A 12,975-nucleotide genomic window follows, 5' to 3' on the forward strand; every position below is an offset into this window, starting at 1 on the left:
AATCCAGGAATCTCGGTGTTTATGTGAAACCTCTCGTTTTTTAAACTTTTACTCAAAAATTTTTAAAATAAATGGTTTTTGAAAAAAAGTGTTTGCTATAGAACCCCAGTTTGCAGTTTTGGACAAAGAGAAAACCTAACCTGCATGAGCCCAGGGAACTGCATTTGGTCCTGGGAAGGGCACAGAAAAAGGAGAGAGAAAACATGGCACAGTGAATTCTGCAAGGAGGTTTCTGTCCTCGAGCTCCCACCTCCACTTTCAGCAAACCCTTTAGGTTGGGTCACTCAGTACCCACTGCAGACCCCCTTCACACTCACCTGCCTCTACTACAGAGAATGGGAATTAATAGTTCAGTCTCCCCGGTTCCCCAAAAGGTAGTGGCTAACATATGGTGCCTGAGCAGTACATGCTCTCCTGAATAAAAAGATAAAAGCTCAGCAGAATGCAACTCTTTACTGATTTTCCTTCCCCTTTCTTCCTTCCTGAAATGTGGATGAAAGATGGAGAGGCAGCAGCCCTCTCGTGACCGCGAGGACCAAAGCTACAAGTTGAGAACGTGCAGCAGGAAGATGGAAAGAGTCTGGGTCTTTCCTGACACATTTGACTAGCTTCGCTGGCCCTACTCTGTTTCACTCTAGGCTTCCTGTTCTGTGAGACAAACAAGTGCCCTTTCTTATCCTGGGTTCCTTAGAAAACAGAGCCTGAGGCAATGGTTAAGTGCCGGCCTTCGAATGCAAGAATGAGGAAAAGAGACTCTAGGCCACGGCAGGGTGAGAAGGAAGGCAAGGTGACAATGCTCTGCCACCCTGCCTGCTGCCTCCCAAACGGACCCTGAGGCTTTAGGCAGGGGCGTCTAACTGCACATGTGGGGTGTCTCTGGGCAGGCTACACAAACAAATACCTTGGAACAGGCGGTCTGTCAGAATAAGTCAGAAGTGGAGTCTCTCTGCCCAGCTCCCTCGCATCTCTCATTTCTGATTGGCCAACGACTCTCCCAGGAGTGTTAGTCCATCTGACTCCAGGTTGCCTTCTTAGGCCCCTGTGAGAGCTGATCAGGCTGTTCCCCCGCTGTGAGGTATGTGAGGGTTAAGGGAACACGACCCCCGGGGCACGCTGGTCCCTCTGACTTCACAGCAGCCATGGGGGAGGGGGGTGCCTGGCTCTCCCCAGGAAAGTGAGTAGTGGTCCTGAGGCTAAGCAGAGCTGGTGGCCCCCAGTGGGGGGTGGGGTGCGGGGTTCTGGCAGAAGCCAAGTCAGAGGGCACAGGGAGCTCCATGGCCCGTCTGGAGCCTGCATCTGCTGAGACTGGGATCGATCCAACCGTTTGTAGCAGAACGCTTTCTAATTGACGTGCTGGTTACTGCACACCAAAGTTTCAGCAAAGTTTAGCGATTCACAAAATGCTTCAACAAACGAGATTTGGGGGGGGTTGTGTGTGTATATTTGTGTATGTGTGCAAAAGACTTTTCATCAAGTTAAATATATTAATTTTAATTTTAAAATGCTCTTTTTTAAAAAAATAATATCATTTTTACTTTATTGATTTTAAAATATCCTTTATTTAGTGACATGTTGGCGATGACAGATGATAAATTGTATTCACATAATCATATGTCTCTTGTTAAATAATTTTTTTTAAACTTTCTCTTTGTAAAATTTTCAAGCATTACAGAAAAAGCTCCAGCTCCTGGACCATTACTCTCAGTGACAATCTCCCTCCCAAAGGTAACCCAAGCTATACGTTGGATGTGTGACCTTTTGTCCTTCCCTGTTTCTGCATACATGCGTTTTTTCTTCTGAGTTCAGTTTTCTGTTCCATTTATCTACTTTTCTAAACCAATGGAAAAATAAAAAGAAACTAAATAAAATATAAACAGGAGAGAAAACATTTGCAAATCACATATCCAACAAAGGATTCATATCCAGGATATATAAAGAACACTCAAAATTCAACAGTGAGAAAAAATACATCCAATTTAAAAATGAGCAAAATAGTAGAACAGTGTACCAATGAGGATGTGGCAATGCAAAGCAAGCACATGAGAAGATCCTCACCGTGATGAGGTATTAGGGAACTGCAAATGGAAACGATAATGGGGGCCGCCCAGTGGCTCAGGTGGTTGGAGCTCTGTGCTCCTAACCCCGAAGGCTGCCAGTTCGATCCCCACATGGGCAAGTGGGCTCTCAACCACAAGGTTGCTGGTTCAACTCCTCCAGTCCCACAAGGGAGGGTGGGCTGCGCCTCTTGCAACTAACAACGGCAACTGGACCTGGAGCTGAGCTGCGCCCTCCACAACTAAGACTGAAAGGACAACAACTTGACTTGGAAAAAGTCCTGGAAGTACACACTGTTCCCCAATAAAGTCCTGTTCCCCTTCCCCAATAAAATCTTTAAAAAATAAAAGAAGAAAGAAAAAGAAATGATAATGGGATTCCACCACACACTTTGAATGGCTCAAATAAAAATAAAATAAATACACATATACACCTATGAGTAGGTCAATAAGTAACTGTAAGCTGATGACATCCAGTACAGCAAGGACGCAGAGCGACTGGCACGCTCACACACTGCGATGAGAGTGCAAAATGGCACCACCGCTCTGGAAAACAGCGTGGTCCTCGCTACAGAGCTGGGCATACACTTACCCTATCACCCAACGACCACACCGTGTGTGTCCTAGACAAATTAGAACATACACTCACCCAAAACCTGATACACAAATGTTTACAGCAACTCTACTCACAATTCCCCAAACTGGGAAACAAGCCACGTACGACCAACATTTCCAGTTGCTTCTGCGCCATGAACCTGGATGTGGAAAACGACGCTAAGAAGCTGGGTTATGCATTGAGCAGCCTGGCGAGGCTGAGGAGGAAAAAACTGGAGTCTGGGCCTGCCAAGGTCAGGGAGCCTGGTGAGCAACCCCCCACTCTAGGGAGAGATCCCAGGGAGCTCAGCCCTCAGAGCACTCAGATGGTAACAAAGTTTTAACACTGGCTCTCTAAGATAAAAAGTCCTGATTTGTAACGTTTGCTAATTTTCAGGGTGTAAGTGCGCCCAGCGGAGCCAGGTTCAAGCTCTCAGTGTGACTTCACTGAACACGTCATTGGGAAAAGGTGCCCCCATTAGCCTAAGGGCCAGTGCTGGCTCCTGCACACCAATTCCCAGAAGTCGGGGTGAGCCTCTCTAATCCACCCCACATATCCAGTTCTGCGTCATCCGGATGGTGCAGAAAACTCTCAAACCCTGAAATGGGATTAAAGGGATTGTGACTTGCCAGAGACTCACAGGGGCCTTACATATGACTCACACACACACACAGGCACTCCTGGGAAAGAAGAGGCACACCACAGTTCTCCATTTTCTTCTTAGAAACAAACAAAGTGCTGTTTGCCACACCAGCAAGGCTCACCAGGCAGATAAGTGAGCAAGACCACACACTCGAGAATCAGCACAAATGGCCAACTAGAGACAGGCTCAGACAATGGAATGAGCAGGAAAGAAGAGAGACACCAGGTCCTACTGTATGGATGGTTCTAGTCATAAAAAAGCCAAAGTGACAAAATGAAATTACAGTGCTGGTGCTGCACCTGGAGGTTGAAAAGTACAAAGAAAATAGGAAGTGAGTACAACAGAAGTCAGGATTGTGGCTGGTTTTAGGGGTGAAAAGCCCCTGTGACCAAGAAGGGGCATCCGGAGGGGCTCTATTACTTTTCCTCGATGACAATGATTCCGGTGCTCAATGCATAGTAACTTGTTCAACGAGAGATGTGTGTTTTATGCATTTCTCTCTCTTTTTTTTTTTCCAGTTTCGATGGATACTTTTATTATTTATTTCATAGATCACCAACTTCATCTCCCTCCCTCCTTACAATTGGAATTTCATCTTATTTCCATGCTGAGTAGCGAAACAATGACAAAGCTAATCAGAATAAGCTACTCCAAAAACAGAACTAAGCCAACAGCTTACTTTCTTTCAACAGGTAAATATAAGTATGTGCACTCTAGAATGCACAATGTTTTAGTCACTAAGAAATTCAAATGGGATCTTGGAGAATGTAGGCAAATCCAGGGTGTGGTAAAGATGAGCTGAGATGCTGTGCAGCTGATTTAAGGTTCCTGGTGCTGCATCTCTTGGCCACTAGCTGAATCTTGACATGGGGGAAGATTTTAGCTAATACCGAGTAGAGATGCGGAAAGCACTAAATTGACTTAGGGGATGTGCACAGGAACCAAAAGGCAGGAAAGTACTAAACATTGCTGAGCGCGTCCACCCCAGGAAGGACTTTACCTTCCAGGAGCTCTAAACTGGCACCACCACCAGTGCTCACATGGCTGACTTTATCCTCCGTGTTCCATTTGGCACAGCAAGTGGCTGTGTTTCCACCACCTATGATGGTGATGCAGCCCCTGGAAGTGGCTTTCACCACCTCGTCCATGAGGGCTTTGGTCCCTCGGGCAAAAGCTTCCCATTCAAATACGTCCACAGGTCCATTCCACACAATCTGCTTAGCCCTGGCAACAGCCTCAGCGTACTTCTTGCTGCTCTCAGGACCACAGTCCAAGCCCATCCAGCCAGCAGGTATGCCTGAGGCCACAGTGGCTTGGCCAGTCTTGGCATTCTCATCAAACTTGTCAGCAGTGACAAAGTCAACAGGCAAGGTAATTTTCACACCATTCTTCTCAGCTTTGGACATCAGGTCTTTGACAATCTTGGCTCCCTCTTCATCAAACAGAAGTGCCAATCTCCATGTTGTTGAGCACCTTAAGGAAGGTAAAAGCCATTCCACCACCAATAATCATCTCATTGACTTTGTCTAGCATATTATTGATCAGTTGGATCTTGTCTGCAACTTTAGCTCCGCCCAGGATGGCCAAGAAGGGTCGCTCAGGGCTCTCCAAGGCTTTGGCAAAGTAGTTCAGCTCCTTCTTCATCAAAAACCCTCCAGCTTTCTGTGGTAGATTGACTCCCACCAGGGAGGTGTGGGCCCGGTGAGCAGTGCAAAAAGCATCATTGATATATACATCCCCTAGCTTGGAAAGTGAAGTTCGGAAGGCTTCTATTTTAGCTGGCTCGGCTTTAACCTTGTTCCCAGAAGCATCTTTTCCCTTCCCTTCTTCCTCCACATGAAAGCGAAGGTTCTCCAGCAGGATGACAGACCCAGCAGCTGGGTCAGCACAAGCTTTCTCCACTTCAGGGCCCACACAGTCCTTCAAGAACAAAACATGCCTGCCCAGCAGAGATTTAAGTTCTACAGCAACTGGTTCCAAGGAGTATTTGTCAGGCATGGGGACGCCATCAGGCCGGCCTAGGTGACTCATAAGAACAACTGACTTGGCTCCATTGTCCAAGCAGAATTTGATGCTTGGAATGGCAGCCTTGATCCTCTGGTTGTTCGTTATCTGGTTGCTCTTCATAGGAACATTGAAGTCCACTCTCATAACGACCCGCTTTCCCTTCACGTTCAGCTTGTCCAGAGTCAGCTTGTTAGAGAGCGACATCTTGACAATATAGCAGCGGCGAGAGGTCGGAGGCTCTAGACAGCGGGGGAGACAGCGGCTGACTCGCGCTGGTGGTAGCGTGCCTGCATTTCTCTCTTTATAATACATTTGACAGGAAAAAAATTTGAAATAATACATGTTCAAATTGTCTTTGTCCAAGTAATCCAGAGGTGATTCAACATTTGAAAAATCTATCAGTGTAACTTTCTATAGTAATACATTAATGAGAAAAGACTCTCAGTTTTTATTTGCCAAATTAAAAGGCCGTTGATGAATTAAAACCACATGGGTATGACTGAAAACAAAACTCTTAGGAAACTAAGAATAAAACTTTTTTGCTTGATAAAAAGCATCTACCAGAAATCTAAAGCAATGAAGTACTTAATGGTGAAGTCATAGAAGCATTTTTCATTAAAGTCGAAAAAGAGGAACACGTGTGCATTACTCTCGCTATCAAGCAGTATTTTACTAGAAGTTTCAGCCAATACAGTGGTAAGAAAAAGGAATATGGAGAAAAACAATTCAAACAGAAGAGAAAAAGTTGTCATTCTTTGCAGATATATGAGGTGTGATTAAAAAATTATAGTGAATGTTTACATTTTTAAAAATTATTACAGTAAAAGATACATTGCCATTAATTCCCCTCAAAATACTCCCCCTCAGTTTCACACTTATCCCATCATTTTTGTCACTTTCTGAAGCAGTTCTGGAAGTCCTCTTTTCTGAGTGTCTTTAGTTGTGCTGTTGTGGCTGCCTCGATGTCCTGAATCAATTCAGAATGTTCACCTTTCAACGTCATTTTGACTTTGGGGAAAAGCCAGAAGTCACATGGTGCCAGATCCGGTGAATAAGGTGGATGAAGACACACTGTCATGTTTTTATTTGACAGAAATTGCCGTACCAGAAGCAATGTGTGCCACGGAGACTTCCTGTTGTGATTAAAAAAAAAATAAAAAAATACAGTGAATACTGCTGCTGAATGCCATCCAATGGAAAGGCAAGATCTTCAATATGGGAAGCTGTGCGTGGAACCTTAGTAACAATGTGTGACAAGCTTCAACTTGTTCGGTGTAGTCATTCAGGTGTGAGCTACGGTTGAGAGAAGGTGTGTTTTAAAGTAGATCATGAATCATCCTCCATCATGACAATGCTCTGTGTCATACATCGCTTTTGATATGGCAATTTCTGTCAAATAAAAACATGACACTTTGTCCTCATCCACCTTATTCACGGGATCTGGCACCTTGCGACTTCTGGCCATTCCCCAAAGTCAAAGTGACAGGACAGCTCAACTAAAGACACTCACGAAAGAGGACTTCCAGAACTGCTTCAGAAAGTGGCAAGAAAACGATGGGATGAGTGTGTTTGAAGTGAGGGGAAGGATTTTGAAGGGGGATCCATGGCAATGTGTCTTCTACTGTTATATATATTTTTAAACATTTACTGTAATGTATGATTGCACCTCATAGAAAACCCAAAGACTCAAGCACTTCTGCCTGGATACTCACCTCTCGGGGCTGCGTTTGTACAGAACACAGGGTGCACCCACTCCTGCACGTCTGCTGTGGAGCCCTCATCACACGCAGAGCCCCGTCACACATGGAGGCCCTGACAAACCAGCCCTGATCAACGCTAGTAAGAATCCACAAGGAGTCAGGATTTCAGATCCAAACATATAATATTCAAAAATAAAATAGAAAAAGCGCCCTCATTCACAATTCAACAAAAGGTACAAAACGCCTAAGAACAAATCTAATAGAACATGTGCTTTGTCTGTCTAAAGAAAACTATGAGACTGATAAAAGGATTTTTTGTTTAACCTGACTTTAAGAAAATAGAGAAAATATAACTTGTGGATGAGAAGACACCAACTCTACCCCCAATTAATCTAAAAATTTTCATCATGAGAATTTTCTGGACTTGCTTTTCCAAATATTTATTTGGTTTCAATTTTTAAATTGCATTTAGTTTTTACTTTTCTATTGTGGTAAAATATACTTAGCGTAAAATTTACCATTTCAACCATTTTTAAGTGCACAATTTAGTGCTGTTAAGTACATTCGTGTTGTTGTACCACCATCACCACCGACAGTCCTCAGAACTTCTCAGCACCCCAAAGTGAACCTCTGTACCCATTATCAGGTGAAAGAACAAACTAGAAATGGGAATGTTAGGTCAAATGATGTGTGTGTATGCCTTTAAATTGTGGTGAAATACACATAACATAAAATTTATCATCTTCATTTTTAAATGTGCACTAAGCACATTCACATTGTTGTACCACCATCACCACCATCCATCGCCAGAACTCTTCCTATGTTCCCAAACAGACACTCTGTCCCCATTAAACACTCCTCCCCACTCTCTCCCCCAGCCCCTGGCACCCAACCTTCTTCTTCCTCTCTTTGAACCTGACAACACTAGGTCCCTCAGATAAGTGGAACCAGACAGTACTTGTCCTTCTGTGACTGGCTTGTTTCACTCAGCACGATGTCCTCAGGGTCCACCCATGTTGGAGCAGACGTCAGAACCCCCTCCATTCTAAGGCTGAAGGAGACTCCAGTGTGTGGACGAACCATTTTGTTTCTCCATTCCTCTGGTGACGGACACATGGGGTCCTTTCCCCTTTGGCTGTGACGGTGCTGGTGAGCACAAGCGTCCTTGAGACCCTGCTTTCAATTCCTTGTGTCTCTAGCCGGGAGTGTGACTGCTGGATCATACGGTAACTCTAGGTTTACCATTCTGAGGAATACTTCAATTTTTCAAAGCATTGTTAATTTACCACAGTGTGTTAGTTCTCGCGAAAGTACCCATGTACTCATTTTGTGGTTTAAAAAGAATCCCAGAGCCTGGGGTAGGTTGGGAAAGGAGCCCTTTTCCAGATCTGAGTCCGGTAGAATGTAGAGTTTGTAGAACAAACAACACCTCAGGCATCTCGCAGCTTTTATCGTAACATCTTCTACACTTTATGAAGCTGACGATTGCATCTGCTGTATGAACGGAATGGTGAGGGAAGGCAGCCAAAGGCCACCTCCCCAGTGGCCTCAGAGCCTGGCTGGGCCACGAGTGGCACCTCCCACAAGGGTGCTGGGTCCAGACCTCGCTCCCAGCACCCCCACTGCAGTACTTAGCACGCCCATCCACGCCCGGTTGCAGCTACACTAGCGCTGGAGGAGGGGCAGCCTCAGAGCCTGTCATCCCCGACGCTGGAGGAGGAAAAAAGACGGCTCGATTGTTCTCTCCATCTGCGTCCAACTCTGAACGGGAATGTTTTGCATTCGTTTTCCATTGAACCCACTGTACCCATCGTGAATCAAGAGTTAAGGGAAATTTTTAAAATTAAATCCGAAAGCACAGGATATGTACAAGAGGGTGATGATTATGCCTGGGAGTTTTTATCAGTCACAGCTGTTCCATTATGTTTGTTTACTTTCGGGTAGAAATGGTCCTTTGAAATACATGACCAAAATAAACACACTGGCAGCTGTAGTTCGCATGGGTAAGTGAGCAAGCGAAGAGAGCCAGCCCGGGGGGCCACCAGCTCACAGTCTCTGTGTCGATGGCAAAATAAATAATCCTATGCTTTCATCCGGACAATACCCCAGAACAGAAATCTTCTATGAAAAACCCTCCTGGAATCTAGGAATTGTGAAATTCTGTGGAATGTTACAATTCCAGCAAAAGCCAAAAGTTTTTTTAAAAAAAATACTGAATATGGAATTAAGTAGGAAACAAAGAAGCCACAATGATACTATAATACATTCATGCTGTCAATAATTATTCATACAAATATTTATTGAGCACTTACCATGTGCCAGGCATTCTCCTCTGAGCACCCAGCAATGAAAAGGAAAATCAAAATTTCTCTCTCTTGGGAAAACCAAAATCGACAAGAAAACCAGTAAGTAATATAATTTCAGATAATGGTTAATACTATAAAAAGTTTCAATAGCAGTTAATGTCATGTGAATTATTAAACCGGGTTGATCACATAGGTATGATACATGTTACTGGAATTAGGGTAAAAACTTTGTATTTTTGTAAACCCAAAATCCTCTCTAACCAAAAATCAACGGAAGAAAATAAAAGCAAACGAAGTCCCAAGGAACTGCCGTTTTCCTCATACACACATAAAAACGTGCATTATTTATGAATTCACAATATTTCACTTCCTTTCCATAACTTTTTCTAGAATGTTAGGAAACTTTCAGACACGAGCATTTTTTATTTCAAGGGAAAAAATGCCAATTTTTTTTTTTAATGTTCGCATTTGTGTCTCCATCTGAGATCATGAAATTATGGTCTCTGACAGTGTTTCCCTTTTTATTGTAATTGAAACCACTCTGTGAATAAGCAACTACTTATAAACACATGTTGGATGAAAATACCCGCTTCTATGATATGGGGGACGTCAGGGATCCAGTTGTCCTCCGAGGTAAGGGCCTAGGGGACAAGAGATTTCTGTTGGCTTCTCACGCTGCACTGCACGCCTCGGCGGAGAGGACGTAGGAGCACAGGACAGTTCCATGGGGAGAGATGGTGCAGGGACTTCCCATGAAGAGTTTGCCCCGACTCTGATTCTGGATTTGCTGGAAGAGGACAGATTGGAGGCAGTGCTCTGACCACAAGACCGAAGGACAAACTGGGTACAAATCAAAGAGCTGTGTTCTTAAAGTGACCAAGTACAAATGTGAGTGACAAGCTGCTGCATTTTGCTGCTAAGCACTGCTGTCCTCCCATGGTGTTAGAGAAGTGTCACCAACGGACACACCTAAGGATTCACATCCCTCTCCATAAAAGCTGCTCTTCCGCGCAGAGCCTCACCCCTCCGAGATGCCGAGCCTTGGTCCTCGGAGTCTCGTCTCCATCCGAGACACAGACCTGTCCATCGATAATGTGTACACCAGATGTTTCTTATACTCGTGAATCACGTGATCGAATTCTGTCAGGCTTTTCTAGATAACAAACAGTTACATAATGTCCATTATAGTCCCATTACCTCTGAAAATACGTGAACAAATTTACATTATATTTTCTGTCACATAGGATAGCCTCATGCTTTAGGCTGCAAGTAATGAAAGTCCAACCTCAGACGCTTGAACCCACTGGGGTTCATTTTTCTCACATACAGGATGTCTGGAGGTGGACAGCCCAGGCCGCCATCGCTCCGCCCTGGGGCCCTCCTGGGACGCTGGCTCCTCCTCATTTTCCACTCCAGGATCCAGATGAGGGCAAATCAGCCTTCATCTTTGCGCTTGTGGCCTCCTGATGGCAGCAGGCTTCTGCACCTCCACCATCGCATCCGTGTGCAACTTAAAAAAAATAATAGGGAAGAAGAAAGGACAAAGGAGGGCTGGTGTCCAAGTCTGTCCATCTTTCTCCAGAAAGCAGTAGCCTCCTGGTCCCCGACGTGACCGGTTTCCCTGACCTCTCCTTGTTGGTGTGAGGACTCCGGCTGCTCTCAGCCCAAGTACTGGTCAAGAGACGTGAGACACCGATAATGGGTAGATCTGTCAGGACGGAAGCCTCAGCCTGTCCCTGAGACCTGGAGCATCTGCCTTTATTTTCTCATTGACTACACAAAATGCTTTTTTCCACTGAATCACCTCTGAGTCATTGCTCCAAAGGAGATGGAATGACTCTCATGCACGCTGTATAAATTGTACAAAAACGCGCTGGCTTTAGGGAAAGGTAGAAAATCCCACCAACCAGGATTCACAGGCAGGGAAGTGTAGGTGTTGGGAGAGGGCTCAGGTAGAAGGTGATGTTTGGCTGGGGCTGCCCTGTGTGATGAAGGGAAGACTCTTCGGGAGAGGGAGGAAGCGAAAAAATGGGGGGACCAGGTGATCGGCACTCTTCTATGCCCTCTGGGTGACCGCGTCCTCCCAGCGCTGATGTGAGCTGCTGTTCAGCAAGGAGCTGGATGCCTGACAGGAGAAGGGACCCCCGGCCTCACTGCTAACATGTGGGTGCTATGGTGGGGTGTCTGCGTGCCGTGCTGCACTCCCAAAGGTGGAAAGAGGCGGTGTTGGAGGTGGGGCGCCTCTCCCATGGCTCCCGGTACCTTCCGTAAGACTCAGCTCACAAAGAGAACCACTGGAAATTGGTGAAGGGATGGGAGGTGAACCTAGAGCTTCACGAATGGGACGAGGGAGAGTGGTGAGAATGCATGGAAACTGCCTGGGTGGTTCTGGATTGAAAATCGTGGAATCAGAGTTTCCATCTGGTTTGACCAGCTCTGTACAGGACAGGGCCCCCTGGACCTCTGGGCTACGCCCAGCAGGGCTACGCAGAGGACAGAGTGAGCTGGCTTGCGGACATGTGGAGTCTTGCTAAGGAATGACTGAGAAAGGGCACAGGAGTCCCGCTGCCCCAGGAGGGGCTCGGCTGGCCCAACATGAGTGGCAGTGGTCTTTTCTACTTGGTCCACCACCAAGAACCTCATAACCTTTGAGCCTGCAGTTCTCTCTTCCCAAGCGCCTTGGAATCCAAAGTAAAAAACTGTAATGTTGCTGGGCACGCAGGACCGGGTGGGCTCAGAAGCTGGAAGTCAGTGAGCTCAGGAAGCGAGAGCCCACTGGGTGTCCAGGCCGCTGCAGGGCTGAGCCGGGACAGTGCCGGGTGGTCAGTGTTGGCAGTTTCTGAGGACAAGACCTTCCATGTCCTGACTGAAGTGACTCAGCAAACCATCCTTCTGGTGGCCAGGGGCACAGGCCTGGGCTCACCTGTGCCCATCTCGGCTGCGTCTGTGAGGCCAGTGATTCAAGCACGGTGTGTGGCATCCAGCTGACTACCTGCTGGCTTCAGGGTCCTGCAGCCTGGCACTGAGACTCCATTGAACACCGGACATCTGCCCCTCGCTCCGTGTTCCAGGTGACTCGGTGTGAGTCAGAGTGCTGATGGTAAGGGCTGCCGAAACTTTGTGTCCCTTCCTCCCTGACCCGTCCTCCAAAAGGGCCATGATAGTTGGCTTTCTTTCATAAGCAATGATTGGCCATCAACCCCTATGTGAATCTGTTTTGAGAATAAAAGAATTTAAAAAAACGAGGTTCCTTCTGGCAGCTGGGAGCATTGTCTTTCCTTCTGCCCATATTTCCAGAGTGTTCCAGCCTGTGTTGTGCTCTGCAGGGATGAATTGTCACCCAGAGGGACACGTGCTTCGAGGGCAACAGACAAAACATAGTCTTTCAGGAGAAAATCGAGGAGTTACAGGCAAAATGCAGTGCTTCTGAGACTCCTCCATAAAGACCTACAACCTGAACAAAAGGTAACTATTTCACTCAGTCTGTGCAAGCCTGTGAAATTTATTTTTTGCACGCTTTTACAGCCCGTGGCCTTCCCATTCAATCTTGAATAATAGCCTGAATTGAGCTGTAAAAGCTTCCGAGGTTTGAAGCCTTTTGACAAGTTAATTTAGCAGTATGGTAAAAAGTTTTTCCCCAACATAGAATAAAGCCATCAGATCATGAGTG

General features: G+C 45.9%; 1 pseudogene; it reads right to left on the reverse strand.

The window, feature by feature from the left end:
* Window positions 1-4,090: 4,090 nt before the first annotated feature.
* LOC117025518 (phosphoglycerate kinase 1-like) lies at window positions 4,091-5,572 on the reverse strand (annotated as a pseudogene).
* Window positions 5,573-12,975: the final 7,403 nt, after the last annotated feature.

This window comes from Rhinolophus ferrumequinum, chromosome 8 (assembly GCF_004115265.2).
Source record: "Rhinolophus ferrumequinum isolate MPI-CBG mRhiFer1 chromosome 8, mRhiFer1_v1.p, whole genome shotgun sequence".
NCBI classification, from domain to species: Eukaryota; Metazoa; Chordata; class Mammalia; order Chiroptera; family Rhinolophidae; genus Rhinolophus; species Rhinolophus ferrumequinum.